Source organism: Panthera tigris, chromosome B3 (genome assembly GCF_018350195.1).
Source record: "Panthera tigris isolate Pti1 chromosome B3, P.tigris_Pti1_mat1.1, whole genome shotgun sequence".
NCBI lineage: Eukaryota > Metazoa > Chordata > Mammalia > Carnivora > Felidae > Panthera > Panthera tigris.
In genome coordinates, this window is record NC_056665.1 from 28,297,627 (window position 1) to 28,316,188 (window position 18,562).

Below are 18,562 nucleotides of genomic sequence, written 5' to 3' on the forward strand. Positions count from 1 at the left end.
CAAAGAATTCACAAAAATTAAAGCAGTGAGACTGATTTTCAACTGGCAGTATGGGTGGTGCCAAGAGATGAAAACAGAAAGAAAAAAAAAAAGTGATGTGTGTGTGTGTGCGTGACATGTACCAGTATGAGTGTGTCTGCAATAAGCCAGTATCCCTAGGAAATGGGATACTGTCAGGAAAGGTGTGGCAGAGACAAAACAAAACAAAGGTGTAAGGTAAGACCGTTGCCTTCAGACATGGACATGGCAGGTGAAGCAAAAGGATTGGCAGGTGTCTGGGGGCTGCTGACAAGGGGTGCCTAAGAGGATCCACAGTCCAGACATCCCTGCCAAGGTCCCCTGAGAGCACAGCATGGAGGCATCTGTTCCTGAAGGGTCCAGCCCTAGTTCAGACCCCCAACAGCACCTCAGGGTGACCACAGGGCTCCTGGGGCAGTATTACAGAGCTGACTTGAAGTCTCCACACGAGGCCTCCTCTGAGCCTGGACAACTTCAGTCTGCATTGCCTGCTGGAGCCAGCCCGGGCCAGCCCAGAGCAGGACTCAGGCCGGGGGGGGGGGGCTTATGTTTTAGCAGATTAGAGGATAAACTTCTGTCACCACAGAGATGTATTTCTGTTTTATCACCATTCCTCTAACACTGTTCTAGAAACAGAAAATATCTGAAAACACTTTTGGGTGAAATCATTTGCATGTATTTGGAAGAAGGACAGTCATCTACCAGTGTAAAAGAATAAAAATGAAGAGCAAAAGAAAATAAATGCCAATAAAGGTTGAACCTAGGGACGATGGACATCAGCTTAAGGTGGCTTCTTTAGAAGGCTGGTTTAAAACACTAAGAGAGACAGCTCAAAACATAAACAGTAAGCAAACTGGTTCTGGTTACTTCTGTTCCTACTACAGCCTCTAAATTTAAATCTTTAGTAAATCAAACACTTAACTCCAGTAGGTCTCACATACTCACAAAGGAACTCAACAAATAACTTCACAGATCTGTAACTTTTATTAAGGTAAGGTCTTACCTAGATAAATTACTGTCCACCACAAAAATATAAATGAAAGTAGAGGTGTCTGTCTGGGTAGCTCAGTTGTTTAAGCATCCAACTTCAGTTCAGGTCATGATCTCATGGTTTGTGGGTTTGAGCCTGGAGCCTGCTTCAGTTTCTGTGTCTCCCTCTCTCTCTGCCCCTCCCCTGCTAGTGCTCTCTTTCTGTCTCTCTCTCAAAAATAAATAAACATTAAAAAAAAAAGAAATGAAAGTAAAACTATTATGCTGGGGGAGGGGGTGCCTGGGTGGCTCAGATGGTTGAGCATCTGGCTCTTGATTTCAGCTCAGGTCATGATCTCACAGTTTGTGAGCTTGAGCCCTGAGTCAGGCTCCACACTGACAGTGCGGAGCCTGCTTAGGACTCTGTCTCTCTCCTCTCTCTACCCTCTTCCGCTCTTGTTCTCTGTCAATCGCTCTCAAAATAAATAAATAAACTTTAGGAAAAAAAACTATTGTTAGGTACATGCCTATTAATAAATAGTAAGCATCCAAGGGCCAGGAACCAGACTAGGTTGGGTTCTCACTGTCAGTAAGATAGGGTGGCAGCTAACCCAGCTCACAAAGAGGTCAAAAATTGACCTGAAGCTCTGGAAGGGTAGGCAGCAGTATGTACAGCAATAGTTAGCACCTGGATGCTCTAAGGAAGGAATGAGGCATGGGGACACCAATTCAGAGGCCAGAAGCTGGGGACCCAGGGGTATGTTGCAGGGGAGGCACTACCACCATGCACACATGGAGACAGAGTCTAGCACAGACTGAGATCCAGAGCCTCCCTCTGGGGACATCTGCAAGGAGTGTGGCCCACTGTCAGACAAGCCAAGTGAAGGTGTGTCCTATCCAAGAGCCAGCAAGTGGCAGCTCTACACAGGCACTGAGAGGACTAATCTTTGTTTAAAATAGAAACTGCCAAAGCAGCTCAACACCAAGGTTACAAAACATGGTGAAACCACAGGCAGGAAAATGCAGAACTGATCACTTTGGTGCCCACTCAAGAGTCCTGCTTGTGGCACCCACAGTGAGAGTGCCATGCACGTGTTGATTCCACCCTGAGTCAACATGACCACCAAGAGGAGTCTTCCCAGTATTTCTAAATTTTTATTTTACAAATTGAAAGTATTTTGCTTGCCAAACTCCACAGCATAACCAAAGAAGAAACTGAAATGATTCTGCTAACATATGAACACTGATTTTCTTCCTCTTCTATATGCAAATAAAGGTACTTCCCAGAAAAGTAGAAATGTCCAATATTTTTATGCAATCTGTTCACATGTAAAATAATAAATCATGTGAAGAAAAGAAGCATACTTTACTGAACCTTGCCTTTCTCTCCCACATTTTAAAACAATGTGCCTTACTATAAATACTTTGGGTATTTACCCAAAGGATACAAAAATACTAATTTGAAGGAATACATGCACCCCAGTGTTTACAGCAGCATTATCAGCAATAGCCAAACTATAGAAAGAGCCCAAGTGTCCATTTACTCAGCCATCAAAAACAATGAAGTCTTGCATTTGCAATAGCTTATATGGAGCTAGAATTATGCTAAGCGAAATAAGTCAGAGAAAGAAAAATACCATGATTTCACTCAAATATGGAATTCAAGGAAAAAACACAAAGAAACACAGCAGTGTGGGGGAAGAGAGGCAAACCAGGAAACAGAGACCAAACTCATGGTTGCCCAGCGGAGGTGGGTGGGGGATGGCTGAAATAGGTGACACGGATTAAGGAGGGCACTTGTGATGAGCACCCAAGTGTTGTATGTAAGTGTTGAATCACTAAAATTCTATACCTGAAACTAAATTTACACTATATGTAAATATGTAACTGGCTGGAATTTAAATTAAAACTTTGAAAGATAAAAAATTAAAAATAAAACAATGGGTTTTTCTGTATCACCAACCAGCATGGACTCTATTTTATTTCTCCAGATTAAGGGGAGATACGGAAGGGCGGGGAAGGGGCTGCTGTGATCACCAAGCAAAAAGTTCATAATTAAAAACTAAACATCATTTTCTAGCCAAGCTTGAATGCTGAAGAAACTCAACTGTTTTAATGAACAAAAACTTCAAATTCCATTCTCAAATGCAGCACTAGTCTCTTTTACTATCACTTCAAAAGAACTGCTGCATCAACAGAGAAACAAAATCAAGTCTGCTTGAAAATCACAATAAGGTGAAGTCCTGAGATGGAGTCGGGTTGGGAATCTTGACTCTCTGGACCCCTCCCCCTCCAAGACACTGCTCTCCATCCCCCTGGGGGTCAGGTTGCCCCTAGGTGTGGTCTTCCCAAGACTGAGCTATCAGCCTCCTGAAAGGGTTCCTGCCCCCACTGCAGGTTTCCTGCTACTGCCCCACTGTCTGTCCAGCCCCTCCCTAACACGGAACACTCCAAACCTGCACTCATGTCTGCCACCCTCCTTTTTAACTTCTTTTAACTGTGCAAAGCACAACTCTGATCATGTTACTTTCCTGCTTTACATTTGTACTGGCTACTGCTACCTATAGCTGTGGTTTTCAGACCATGTTCTGTGAGACCCTGGGGTACCCCATAATGGCAAGGGAAAGTAGCCCTGCTTTTACCATTTAATATACTGGTATACTTCCTGAGATTTGTATGAAGAAACTACTCTGATGCTAAAATAATCAATAACAGGCAGAATGGGCCCAGTATTCCAGAGTAAAGTCTCAATCCCTGATGTAAAGTTAAGGGCGCTCCCCACAGCCTGCAGCTGTCCTTCCTCAGCTCCCTAACACCCAGGCCCCGCCTGACATGCCTGTATGGTGCTCTCCCTCCCATGGCCCCCTGTGGGTCCCTTGGGAAAGTGGAAACACTAGAAACAGTACCGCAGGGGCGTCTGGGTGGCTCAGTTGGTTAAGCATCCAACTCTTGATTTCAGCTCAGGTCAGGTCATGATCCCATGGTTCATGAGGCTCAGGTCATGACTTATGAGTTTGAGCCCCACGTCAGGCTCCACGCTGACACTGAGGAGAGGATTCTCTATCTCCCTGTCTTTCTCTCCCCCAACCCCCTGCATGCACATGTGCACGCTCTCTCGTTCTCTCTCTCCAAATAAATAAATACTTAAAAAAAGAAAGAAATGGCCCCCTAGCTGAATGCAAGGCACACAGGTAAGCACCACAGAACCTGATATACTGCCATCTGACAGACATTCAGATTAAGCAGGACTCTCCTTGCTGGGCTGGTTGTTTTCCTCCATGGTCTGGGATCCAGAGAGACAGCATGTTGTATTAATTACTAAATGTTTCTTCATGTGAATGTGGTGGTCTTTCATCTTTCACACAGAATCCAGTACATGTTTAAGAGACATCAAAGGTAGTCAAGAATATATCCAGGTGGGTAGTAGAATACACCCCACGGTGGCAGTCTCTGGTATGTGTCTGGGTGTCAATCCATAAGAGAGGGCACTACCTGTGCTATTTGTATACAATGGAATGTTACTCAGTCATAAAAAAAAGAATAGAATCTTGCCATTTGCAACAAAATGGATGGAGCTAGAGAGGACAATACTAAGTGAAATAAGTCAGAGAATGACAAATACCATATGATTTCACTCATGTGGAATTTAAGAAACAAAACATATGAACAAAGAAAAAAGGAGATAAACAAAAACCAAACTGTTAACAATAGAGAACTGGTAGCTGCAGGGGGGTGGGGAGGACAGTAGATGGGAAGATGGGTGAAATAGGTGAAGGGGATTAAGAGCACCCTTACCATGATAAGCACTGAGTAATATCTACAACTGTTGAATCATTACATTGTACACCTGAAACTAGTGTAACACTGTTATATTATATTCCTCAGTGACAGCATTAAGCCCTGGAAGATGAGAGAGACTAACCCAAACATGGGCTTACACCCACCACACAAGCCCATCAACAAACTTTGAGACCTGCCCTGTGCAAGGGATGATGACCCTCTTCACTTCACAGTGGGGGAAGCTGAAGCTGGAGGGTCCACTGTACTCCCCTGGAGCAGCTCAGCTTCTCCCCTCCCCCCCCCCCCCCCCCCCCCACTCCACAAGTTGGCCTATGCTGTCCCTGCAACCCCAGCTCAGTGGTGCTGCCGCCTTCACCTAAGCAGTTGTGTATGAAAAGAGTGATGCAGAGTGCAGAAGCATCACAATGAGCACTGGGCACTGTCTTAAGCATTTGGTGAGGAATACCACTGTTCATCATTTGGCTGGGCATTCTTAGCCTTCTCAATTCGACTCGTTCCCCTTATCATGTGTTGTGCTCTGAAGGACCAGATCCTGTGGGCAGCTGAGGAACAGGTCTCATAAGGTTCAAGGCTGTGAGGCCTGCTTCTCCCTGGCCTTACCTAACAAGTGCTAGGCCAGCTTCCTAAGTTCTCCTCTAAGGGTAAAGAAAGCTGCAGGACTATGACAAAAAGGCACAGAAGTTGCAGGGTCAACTTTCACCAGGCACCTCACACTACCTGAATGTGCCTCCTTGTCCTTCTTTTGACCCAGCAAGGACCCTAGCCTTCCACATCCCCATCTAACTGTCTGGGTATAGCAGGGTGCCAACCGGGGTTCTAAAAAGTCCCCAGTGGTTCTGGAGCAGCCTGCTAGCAGCCCAAGTTCCTCCCACTCCAGGAGTACCCCTTGAGGGGCACCAGACTGACAGTGGCCCTGGGCCAGACTCCACCTAGTATCCTCTAGCCTGAGGCCATGACCCTGACCTTAGCCACCACCTTACCTATACCGCACTACTCCCCAATTTCTACCCAGGATGTTGCTGTTCAAGCCATTCAGCCTGAAAATATCCACATCAGACTTGCTGTCTTCCTCTGTGCCCTATGACCCCACTGTTCCCATGGAGCGGGTGTCCTGAGAGGTCCTGGCACAGGCAGGAGGCTTTCCCACAAAGATGCCAACTCTGTAAGTGGCGCAGGAACTCAGAGGAGGAGATCTTAGCTTCATAGAAACCAAAATCCTGATTCTTAGAGCCAGATACCCCCCAGTTCTCTCCAAAACAACAGTGAATCTGTCCAGACCAGTGAAGCCATCAGCTGGCACTTAGTCTCAACTGAACAAAAACAGAGAGCAGTTCTTTCACCGAGCTCATGCAGATCTTCTCCACCATCACAGAAACACCTGCGCAGCACAAAAACTTAGAAAGGAAACACACTGGTCTTCAGCCCCCAGGAGTGCACAAGAAGAGGCCTACCCTCCTAGCCTGTCCCAAGCCCAGTCCCCATAAGTGTGGACCTAGATGCTTCCTGCCCAGGTTGCATCACCAAGAACACTCCATACTGGATGGCAGCCTCATCCTTACTTACACAGCCTCATAAGTGCTCTCCAAACACTCGGACCCTTCGTATTAACCATTTAAGTTAATACATTTTTCTCTTCTAGAGAAAAGCCTAAGATTACCATCTCTAACCAGAAAAGTCAGTATGTTTTCAGATGACCTTCCTGGCTGAGCATCCCAGGAGGAGATTCTTAAATCAAACTACTGTCTTTAAAGCTGCAAGTGATGATCCAGCAATCCCACTCCTGGGTATTTATCTGAAGGAAACAAAGTTACTAACTCCAAAAGATATCTAAACCCCATCTTTACTGAGTCATCCTTCATAACAGCCAAGACACAAAAGCCACCTAAGTGTTCGTCGATGGATAAATGAAGATGTGGGGTGTGTGTGTGTGTGTGTGTGTACACATGCACACATTATGGAATGTTATTCAGTCATACAAAAGAAAGAAATCCTGCCATTTTCAACAGCATGGATGAATCTTGAAGGCATTATGCTGAGAAATAAGCCAAGGAAAGACAAATACTGTACAATCTCACTTAGAATCTGAAAAAAAAAAAAAAAAAAAAAAACACACAGAAAAAAACCAAAAACCCAAGTTCAAAAATATGGAGAACAGATCGGTAGCTGTCAGAAGCATGGGGTACAGGATGCATCTATCAGGTAAAGGTGGTCAACTGGTACTAACTTCGTTATAAAATAAATAAATCCTGGGGATGTAATACACAGCATGGTGACTACAGTTAATAATTATATTGTATTGCATATATGAAGGTTCATAAGACAGTAAACCTTAAAAGTTCTCATCACAGGAAAAAAGGTTTTCTGTAACTATGTGAAGTGATGGATGTTACCTAGACTTATTGTCGTAAGTAATCATTTCACTGTATGTATATATTAAATCATTATGTTGTACAGTGTAAACTAATACAATGCTATATGTCAATTATATCTCAATTTTTAAAAATTGCAGGTGGATTCAGGCGAAAAAAGTTGCAGGTGGATTCAGGCGAGGTGTCCTACCACAGGGGCCCAGAGATGATAGCATGGAGCCTCAGCACAGCACCCAGGGATCACTTTCATTTTTTTTTTTTAATTTTTTTTTTTTAACGTTTATTTATTTTTGAGACAGAGAGAGACAGAGCATGAACAGGGGAGGGTCAGAGAGAGGGAGACACAGAATCCGAAACAGGCTACAGGCTCTGAGCTGTCAGCACAGAGCCCGACGCGGGGCTCGAACTCACGGACCGTGAGATCATGACCTGAGCCGAAGTCGGACGCTTAACCGACTGAGCCACCCAGGGGCCCCGTCATTTTTATAATCTAGTAAGCGGAACTGTATCTCAATGTTCTTTTAATATGCATTCTTGTTATTCTTACTAAGGCTGAACACATTCCTATACAATAACCTAGTGGGATTTTTTTCTTTACCCTTGTGTGACTTGCCAGTTTGATTTATTTTCCTGTTATTTCATCCTTTAAAATGTTGGTATTTTCCTCATCAATGTTTACAGGCAGGTCACTACAGCACTGATATTAAGACATTAAAACCATGTGAAAGCTGCTGCAACATTTTTCCCAGATCAGGTTACTTGGCTTTCTATGCCTTTCTTGCCACTTTTTTCTTTGAAACTTCAGTTTAAAATTTGTATCATATCAAAACAGATGAACAAAGGGGAAAAAAAAAGAGAGGAAAGCAAACCATAAGAGACTCTTAACAGAGAACAAACTGAGGATTGATGGAGGGAGGTAGAGACGGCCTAGACAGGTAATGAGATCTAAGGTGGGCACTTGTGAATGAGCACTGGGTGTTGTATGTAAGTGATGAATCACTGAATTCTACACCTGATACCAATTTTATCATATATGTTAACTAACTAGAATTTAAATAAAAATTAAAATTAATAAATAAATAAAATTTTTATCATACCAACCTTTTCAGCCTTTTCCCATTGGAATTTCCTCTTTTACTTCTAAATTTACCCAGAAGAACTCTGTGAGCGCCACCCAGGGAAGGAAGCAGTTTCTAATCCATAGCTCCCATCTCAGCAAACTGCTGACCCACTTCCGTAAGTCAAACACTGCCCATCTGAGAAACAGTTTTGAGACAACAGTTAATCCCCAAGAGTTAACTTCAAAGTAATGTTGAGGTCCACAGAAAGTTGGACCTCAGATGCACAATTGTTCTTAGACCCTGACATCTTTCAACTTAATTATGTTTAATAATGCCATAACAGGAGAGGAACTCCTATCCACAATGAAAGCTGGGGACCTACATGTGATCCACAGGAGAAACAGGAGGCACTGATCCCCCACTTTCTTTTATATAAGTTGCATCTCATCTATACATATTCTTAAAAGACACTTTTTTAATCATTAAAAAAGGGAAAACAGGGGCGCCTGGGTGGCGCAGTCGGTTAAGCGTCCGACTTCAGCCAGGTCACGATCTCGCGGTCCGTGAGTTCGAGCCCCGCGTCAGGCTCTGGGCTGATGGCTCGGAGCCTGGAGCCTATTTCCGATTCTGTGTCTCCCTCTCTCTCTGCCCCTCCCCCGTTCATGCTCTGTTTCTCTCTGTCCCAAAAATAAAAAACGTTGAAAAAAAAATTTTAAAAAGGGAAAACATGCTATATATAATTGTCTAATTTTTTTCCACTGCTATATTATCACTAAGATGCATCCACAACCACAGGTTGCTTTGAAGAGTGGTTTTGACAGGTGTATACTATTCCACTGAACAAATGGAGTATAGTCTATGGGCCCAATCTCACGAGGCTGGTTACAGGGTCTTTGTTATCATGAATTATGAGGAAAATTCTTGCACATTAATACATGTGCAATGAATTCTGTAAGGCAGGGGTCAGTAAACTTCTTATAAAAAGGCCAGAAGTTGGTAGCTGTCCTATGGATACATACATTATGCTTAGGAAATATACACTGATGTGTTTCAGAGTAAACGGCTTCAAATTAGTGGGGAAAAGTTTTCTCTGTGTGCATGCTCTTTGTACTGTTTTTATTTTTTGCAATATTTTGTCAGTTTGAAATTATTTAAAAAGGGTAAAAATGGAATACTCCCCTGAAAACTTTTTATGAACCTAAGGGAAAAGGAATTAAAAATGTTCAAAGGGCACCTGGGAGGCTCAGTCAGTTGAGTGTCTGACTTTGGCTCAGGTCTTGAATCTCACAGTTTATGGGCTCAAGCCCTACATCGGGCTCACTGCTCTCAGCCTAGAGTCTGCTTTAGATCCTGTGTCCCCCTTTCTCTCTGCCCCTCCCCTGCTCATGCTCTCTCAAAAAAAAAAATTTTTTTTAATGTTCAAACAGATGTGTCCTAAGTCCTTGAATGGAGGTGTGTTTCAGTAGCTCCTTACTGCTATGACCCATGGCAAGTTTACACACCTGCATCCACTTCAAAGTAAAATAAATCTTTCCAACCACAGTACCTACCTTGGAAATCCCTATGTCTGTCCGCCCAGAGGAAGGTTTTGCCCAGAGTCCTACACTCCTGGAAGAAAACTTCTAAAAGACCTCATGGAGAGGTGGCCTGGAAAGCACACAACCTCAGGCAGGGCTTTTAAAAGGTGACTTAGTCAGCCCCCAGAAATGATCATTTTAGTACTTTAACTAGAACACTTCAGACTACTACAAATTGCTGGGCTTTGTTTAGAAAATATATAGTATCCCAAATTTTTAGCTTCAATTACTTAATTTTATACTTCCCAGATATTTAGGATCAGAAAGAAAACAGCTTACAGAAAATAGTGAAAGACCTTGAAAGTGCAAAACCATTTCCACTTCTGGCCCAGAAAAAAAGAAACAAAATTCCAACACTGTTTATGTTCTTAAAAAGAACTCCTATCTCTTGGAATACACATGGAAGCATTTGTGAATGAGATGAAATGCTACATCTGGGATTTGCTTCACAACAGTGCATGTGTGGTGGTGGTTACAGACAAACCAAGATCACTGTTGAGGGATCATAATCCTATTTTCGGTATCTCTGTACATTTTGGAATTGCTCACAATGAACAGTTTAATACACATATATATGAGATTTCAAATCCCTTGTCCCTGTGGGTGATGAGGCAGCAGGTAGTGGCTCTGCCTGCAGACACAAAGGGTTCCAGCCACTCCCACCTATTTAAAACCCTGAAGTTCCTTCCAGCTTAGTTTTAATTGTCTACATCTTTTTTCCCTGTGGTAATTAAAACTCCTCAAGAGATAACAGTTTTTGCAACCATTTTCAGGCTGCTACAAAGCTCATAAGATGAATACTTTATTCAGAAAACCATAAAATTCTGAGTGGGACCCTCCCACTCAATGCCCTAATGGTCCTCATACCCAGCTGGGGTATGAGCTGGCTGTGACTAAATACTGCAGAAAACCACCAGGGAGGCTTTTTTTTTTTTTTTGAAATTTTACTTATATTACTTATAAATTTTACTTATTTATTAATTTTAATTTTTATTTAAATTCTAGTTAACATATATGATAAAATTGGTATCAGGTGTAGAATTCAGTGATTCATCACTTACATACAATGCCAAATGCCAAATCTCAGGCCTTTCCCAAATTCTTTAGAGGTAGGGTGGTTCTGGACACCTGCATTTTTAGAGCTCCACCCCCTAACCTCTTAGGAGTCTCTGGCCCATTCTGTAAGAAACTGTTTCAGGACACTGGTCTCCCATATGGGGTATACCATATAATCCTTTGCAATGGTATAAGAAAACAGGGGGCAACTGTATTTTTACCTAACAAGGACAAGGAATTAAGCTGCCCTAACAGCTACTCACCTGACCCAGTCCTCCCTTAACCAGTGGTAGCCCACAGGTCTGAGGACTCACAGGTGCCCTATCACTGAGGGTCTGGCCCAGGGAACTGAAGAGTGCCACTGTTAACACCAAGATTTAACTAAATGAACTACTATGGGCTGAAATGTTCCCCCTACCCCAAATCCATATGTTGAAGCCCTAATCCCCCATCCCTTAGGTATCATGGGAGTGGGTCTTTACAGAGCTCATTAAGGTAAAATGAGGTCATAGTGTGGCCCTAATGCAATATGGCTGGTGTCCTTATAAGAAGAGATTAGGAGACAGACAGGCATAGAGGGAAGGCCATGTGAGGACACAGAGGAAAGATGTCCATCTACAAGCCAAAGAAAGAGGCTTTGTCCAGAGAAACCACCCTGCCGACACCTTGTTGTTAGACTTCCAGCCTCCAGAACTGTGAGGAAGTAAATTTCTGTTGTTTAAGACACCCAATCTGTGGTACTTGGTTAGAAGAGCCTTAACAGATTAACACACAAACCCTTTGAAAGGTTCATTCCTGCAAAGATCCTGGAGATGGAGGAAATCAGGAGTACCAGCAGCCCAGGCACCCACTACAGTTCACAGTCAGCCTCACTCCAACTTGCAAGCATGGGACGTTCTAAGACAATCAGCACAAGGCCACCACAACTACAACATCGTACAACGTTGTCTCCTACACCTCAATCACTTAGTTTTCAAACTATTATCTATTATCAACTATGCATACTTTATGACTGACCCACCAAACTCGGACAGAGATACTGTTTACATTTATAAATCACCAACTGGAGCTCATGTTCAGAGTCATGTTAGGGATGGAGCAAGCAGATGAAAATGATAGGGATGTGAAATGCTGTGCTTTCCAAAAACAATTTTCTTTGCTTCTCTTTTCTTTCTTTTTTCTTCTTTCTTTCTTTCTTTCTTTCTTTCTTTCTTTCTTTTTCAGGAGGAGCTAATAAAGCAGAAAAAAGATGAAAGGAGAAATACTGAGTAAATGTGTATAATTTATTTAAACTGAATTTTCAAGCAACGTGAGGTACTCAGAAGTACCAACTTGGGCATATGGATGGAGATGTGGGATGAGGAAATGGCACAACTCCATCACTCCCTCCTGGGAGCAGCCAGCTGAATAGGCAAAAGGCTATGAACCATCGTGGGGCTACAATCATCAGAAACCAACCAGTTCTTTTTGTTTTGTTTTGTTCTTTATTTTACTTTATTTTTTTAATTTACAGCCAAGTTAGTTAGCATATAGTGCAACAATGATTTCAGAAGTAGATTCCTTAATACCCCTTACCCATTTAGCCCATCCCCCCTCCTACAACCCCTCCAGTAACCCTCAGTTTGTTCTCCATATTTATGAGTCTCTTCTGTTTTGTCCTCCTCCCTGTTTTTATATTATTTTTGCTTCCCTTCCCTTGTATTTATCTGTTCTGTGTCTTAAAGTCCTCATATGAGTGAAGTCATATGATTTTTGCCTTTCTCTGGCTGGCTAATTTCACTTAGCATAATACCCTCCAGTTCCATCCACGTAGTTGCAAATGGCAAGATTTCATTCTTTTTGATTGCCAAGTCATACTCCATTGTGTGTGTGTGTGTGTGTGTGTGTGTGTGTGTATACCACATCTTCTTTATCCATTCATCCATCGATGGACATTTGGGCTCTTTCCATACTTTGGCTATTGTTGACAGTGTTGCTATAAACATTAGGGTGCATGTGCCCCTTCGAAACAGCATACCTGTATCCCTTGGATAAATACCTAGTAGTGCAATTGCTGGGTCGTAGGGTAGTTCTATTTTTAACTTTTTGAGGAACCTCCACACTGTTTGTGGGGGTTAGGCTTAGGAATCCTCCAGGCTTACACCAATGGGTTAACAAGGCATAAAGAAATACAAAGCCATAGAATACTCACATCCGAGTTTGGGTAAACCAGATTGGCACCCCAAGAATAGGGGGCGCAAAGACACCCCCAAATAGAAAGGGGGTACAGATCCCCCAGAATAGAGAGGGAGGGGCAAAGGCCCAAAATAGGAATGGGTACAAAGACTCCCAATACAAAGGTATATGAGATAAGCAAGATCAGGCATGCACGGCAAAAATGCCCCCCAATTTAGTACTATACCAGAAAAGCTGCTTTCACAGCAGGAAAGGGCCAAGTTAGGTAAACTGGTGAATTGGACTATGGACCATTGCGCTGCAGGCAAAGCAGCCCAGGGAGGAGATGGTTAACAAAAGAAAAAGTGCCTTATTAACCCTGAGGTTATTCCCTCTAGTTGTCTCATCCTCTAGGCTGGCTAAGTTAAACAGATGCAGTGCCTCGCACCTCCTGTCTGCCGTTAACAACCATCTGCCCATCTGCCCAATGCCAGGATTTGGTTTTATATTGACCCTAACCCCAAACACTGTATATCTTCAAACCCCCCCCCCTTTTCCCTCACATCCTTAAGTTAATGTTCACAGTTTCTTTGTCTCTTTGTGCACATCCATTGCCATGTTTGTAAGCCTTCTGATCTTAATAAATATGGGGCAGGTACCCTTATTCAGGGCTCTTGTCTTTTCCCAGATATTAGCCATCTCTCGCTCTAATCCTACGTCCACTCTTTTGCTGGTCAAAAGAGAACTTTAGACTTAGAGTCTACAACACTGTTTTCCAGACTGGCTGTACCAGTTTGCATTCCCACCAGCAGTGCAAAAGAGATCCTCTTTCTCTGCATCCTCGCCAACATCTATTGTTGCCTGAGTTGTTAATGTTATCCATTCTGACAGGTGTGACGTGGTATCTCATTGTGGTTTTGATTTGTATTTTCCTGATGACGAGCGATGTTGAGCATTTTTTCATGTGTCGGTTGGCCATCTGGATGTCTTCTTTGGAGAAGTGTCTATTCATGTCTTGTGCCCATTTATTCACTGTATTCTTTGTTTTTTGGGTGTTGAGTTTGATAAATTCTTTATAGATTTTGGATATTAACCCTTGATCTGATATGTTGTTTGCAAATATCTTCTCCCATTCTGTCGGTTGCCTTTTAGTTTTGCTGATTGTTTCCTTCACTGTGCAGAAGCTTTTTATTTTGATGAGGTCCCAATAGTTCATTTTTGCTTGTTTCCCTTGCCTCTGGAGATGTGCTGAGTAAGGAGTTGCTGCGGTCAAGATCAAAGAGGTTTTTGCCTGCTTTCTCCTCCGAGGAGTTTGATGGCTTTCTCTCTTGCACTTAGATCTTCCATCCATTTTGAGCTTATTTTTGTGTATGGTGTAAGAAAGTGGTCCAGTTCATTTTTCTGCATGTTGCTGTCCAGTTTTCCCAGCACCACTTGCTGAAGAGACTGTCTTTATTTCATTGGATAGTCTTTCCTGCTTTGTCAAAGATTATTGGCCATATGCTTGTGGGTCCATTCCTGGGTTCTCTATTCTGTTCCATTGATCTGAGTGTCTGTTTTTGTGCCAAGGAACCAACTAGTTCTTAAGCTTGGCCTGGACAGACCTTGGCTGAGTTGTCCAGCTAAGGAATCTGACTTGGTCTTCAAGCATGCATGTCCCCTCCTCATGTAGTTGATAACAGGACCTTCTGGGAAAGCTGGCAGGGCTCTCTAGTGGGGACATGCTCCCCAATTACTCTAAATGAAATCAAGAAGCTCCTAATGCAGAATTCTTTTTTTTTTTTTTTAAGTTTATTTTATTTTTGTAAGAGAAAGAGAGAAAGCATGAACCAGGGGAAGGGCAGAGAGGAAAAGATAGAATCTCAAGCAGGCTCCACACCACCAGCACAAAGCCTGATGTGGGGCTCGAACTCACAAAGTGTGAGATCATGAACTGAGTCAAAATCAAGAGTCAGACGCTTAACCCACTGAGCCACCCAGGCGCCCCTCCTGAGGCAGAGTTCTAAGCACACTCTCAAAAACATCATCTCGGGTAACTGTAGGAATGCACATGACCTATATAAGAAGGGAGAATTCAGAGGGACCTTGAGACTTTCACACTCATAGTCTGCAGGAAGGGTGTGCATGGCCACAGTGCCCAGGGCCACCCCTACCCCAGTCTGTTGGGGGGCCCCCAAGACTGAGTCACACCCTAGAGATCAGACAATACAGCATATCTCCTTTCCTGCCTTGACCTGGGGCAGAATTGGGGCAACAGAGAGTTCCAAAAGCTTCTCAAAAGCCCTTCCAGAATCACAACTAATTCTACAGAACTCTATGGTGTAAGCCCAATATGTGTGACTAGAATACAAATGATACATAGGGAACTCAGCACAGGGTCACAGAGAGGCGAAAAGAAACCACATCCCCCGTGGCAACTGGCAAATACCCCAATCCTCAGCCACCCTGGCAGAGGCATCCACAAGTAGGCTCACCCCATTCTGGGCAATCCTGGTGTGTGTTGGGGGGTGCTATATATGGACATGAAGAGGGTTACAGCCTCCCACAGCTCATGTGCAAGGTCTAAAAGTGACACGTGAAAGGATGTGCTCCCCTTTCCTGGTAGAGGGCAGGTGGGAAGTGTTGACTCTCCCTTCACACAGCTGGCAGTTCCAGAAGGCAAGGACCTCCCTGTACCCATGACCACCCTTTGCATGGACTTACCCTTCAGTACGTACTCAGCCAATCTTTGTTGGAAGAGGCAATTATCTAAACTTCAAGTTATTAAAACACAAAATAAAAACTAAATGAAAATTAGTTTTTAAAAATTAATATAATTAATTAAATAGGAAAAATGTGATGGTTAACTTCATGTGATAACTTGGCTATTCTATGGTATTACCTAGTGTGGGTTCAAATGCAACCTAGATGTTACTATCAAGGTATTTTTTTTTTAATATGAAATTTATTGTCAAGTTGGTTTCCATACAACACCCAGTGCTCATTCCAACAAGTGCCCTCCTCAATACCCATCACCCACCCTCCCCTCCCTCCCACCCCCCATCAACCCTCAGTTTGTTCTCAGTTTTTAACAGTCTCTTATGCTTTGGCTCCCTCCCTCTCTAACCTCTTTTTTTTTTTTCTTCCCCTCCCCACGGTCTTCTGTTAAGTTTCTCAGGATCCACATAAGAGTGAAAACATATGGTATCTGTCTTTCTCTCTATGACTTATTTCACTTAGCATCACACTCTCCAGTTCCATCCACATTGCTACAAAAGGCCATATTTCATTCTTTCTCATTGCCACGTAGTATTCCATTGTGTATATAAATCACAGTTTCTTTATCCATTCATCAGTTGATGGGCATTTAGGCTCTTTCCATAATTTGGCTATTGTTGAAAGTGCTGCTATAAACATTGGGGTACAAGTGCCCTATGTATCAGCACTCCTGTATCCCTTGGATAAATTCCTAGCAGTGCTATTGCTGGGTCATAGGGTAGATCTATTTTTAATTTTTTGAGGAACCTCCACACTGTTTTCCAGAGCAGCTGCACCAGTTTGCATTCCCACCAACAGTGCAAGAGGGTTCTTATTTCTCCACATCCTCGCCAGCATCTATAGTCTCCTGATTTGTTCATTTTAGCCACTCTGACTGGTGTGAGGTGATATCTGAGTGTGGTTTTGATTTGTATTTCCCTGTCAAGGTATTTTTTAGATGCGATTAACATTTACATCAGCAGACTTTGAGTAAAGCACATTACCCTCCACCCTGTAGGTGAACATCATCTAATCAAGTTGATAGCTGTAAGAGAAAACATAAGAGGACTGAGGTCCTCCAAAGAGTAAGGAATTCTGCCTCCAGACTGCCTTTGGACTCATGCTGCCAAATCACCTCTTCCCTGCATCTCCAGCCAGCCTACTGCAAATTCAGACTTGCCAGCCTCCATAATCCTGTGAGCCAATTCCTTAAGATAAATTCCTCTCCTTCTCTCTATTGGCTGTTTCTCTGGAGAATCCTAAGACCCGTACCCCCATGCCCATCAAAACAAAGGAAAAACTACAACTGTGTGTACAAAAACCTTATGAGTGTGGTCTCCAGAGCAGCAGCAAGACTGACTTTCCAGAGTCAATGAAATTATCACACACATGCGTAAGTCTGCTTGATTTAACACACTTAAGGTATTCAGTGATCTCTGGGGACAGCTTACCCCAAGGAATCAAGAGTCCATGTCGTTTTAGAGCTCACTGGTTTTGCGAAGCCTGGTCCTTCTAGGCAGGATTTGTGGAAAAAGAAGAAAATTATTTAAAGTAAACAGCTTGAGAGGGTCAGGGATTTAAATACAATGCAAATACTCATCACTACTTCTGACTTGAGGCCAGAAGGTTCTTCAGAGCAAAGCGTACCTTCTTTTGACAAGCATCTTGAAAGATGAATAAACACCCATCCCCACTGCCATGGCCAAGACAACATGGGCACCAGGAATGACCATGCTAGGTCTGGGCACAAAATTCTGGCTATGGAATCAGAATCCAAGATGGAACTCACTGCTCTCTAAGCATTGGTTCTTCTCCCAGGTGGAGTAAAATGAACCCAAGGGAGAGCAAAGAACTGGGCTTAACAAGTTTGGCTAGTGGAATACCTGAGATATAAATACAAATCACAAATATGCTGTTTCTAGGTCACAGTAGTAATTACTATCCATATGTCATACTCACAACTAAAAATTCTGAAAGCCATATTTAAGGTCCATCATTTCTATCCCCACAGCCATGCACAGAAGATGAGGCAGTCATGATAATGTTGGGTAGGGACCAACCAGTTAAATGAATGCTCAATAAGCTTCTGCTAACAGTACAAATGCACACCAGAGACAAAAAGCACATCCCTATTTCCTTGAGACCATGTTCTAAGAGGCTTTCAACACAGAAAATTCATACAAATGCAAATCTTATCACTGAAATGTTCTGAAATCCTATTAGATAACCTGAAATTAGGCCAGAGCTGACATGTTTATGCCCCACTCATGGGCCTAGGTTCTCCACAATCTCCTGCAGAGTTCCTGTGCTTAAGGCCCCACCTTGCGACCAGATATTCTCCAGATATAAGATATAAGGAAGACAAACAACAAAATGACAGATATAAACCCTCCCATATAAGTACTTACATTAAATGTAAATGGACTAAGCAATCCCAAGGCAGACACTGACCTAATAAATTTTTTTAAATGAACCAATTATATGCTATGAGAGACACATTTTAATCCAAAGATAAAAATATGTGAAACTAAATGAATAGAGAAAGACACACTATGTAAAGAGAAACCAAAAGTAAGCAAAAAGTAGCTTTACTAATATTAAATATGAAACAAAATACACTTGATAAAAATTGATACTAAACACATGATGAAAGGGCCAATCTCTCAGCAAGATTTAACAATCATGAACACATACGCACCCAACAACACAGCTTTATAATACATGAAACTTCAGAGAATATAATTTTATATGCAGTACATCCTCAGTATTTAAAAAAAAAAACGTTAAGGGGCGCCTGGGTGGCTCAGTCGGTTGAGCTTCC

General features: G+C 42.8%; 1 protein-coding gene across 2 annotated transcripts in view; it reads right to left on the minus strand.

Annotated features, from left to right (window-relative positions):
- CYFIP1 (cytoplasmic FMR1 interacting protein 1) overlaps positions 1 to 12,081 on the minus strand; it is a 106,863-nt gene extending 94,782 nt beyond the window's left edge. For both annotated transcript variants that reach the window (XM_007098936.2, XM_042988310.1), the window contains exon 1: positions 11,899 to 12,081. The gene's annotated coding sequence lies outside the window, so the exon portion shown is untranslated. The remainder of the gene's footprint in view (positions 1 to 11,898) is intronic.
- Between the last annotated feature and the right edge of the window lie 6,481 nt (positions 12,082 to 18,562).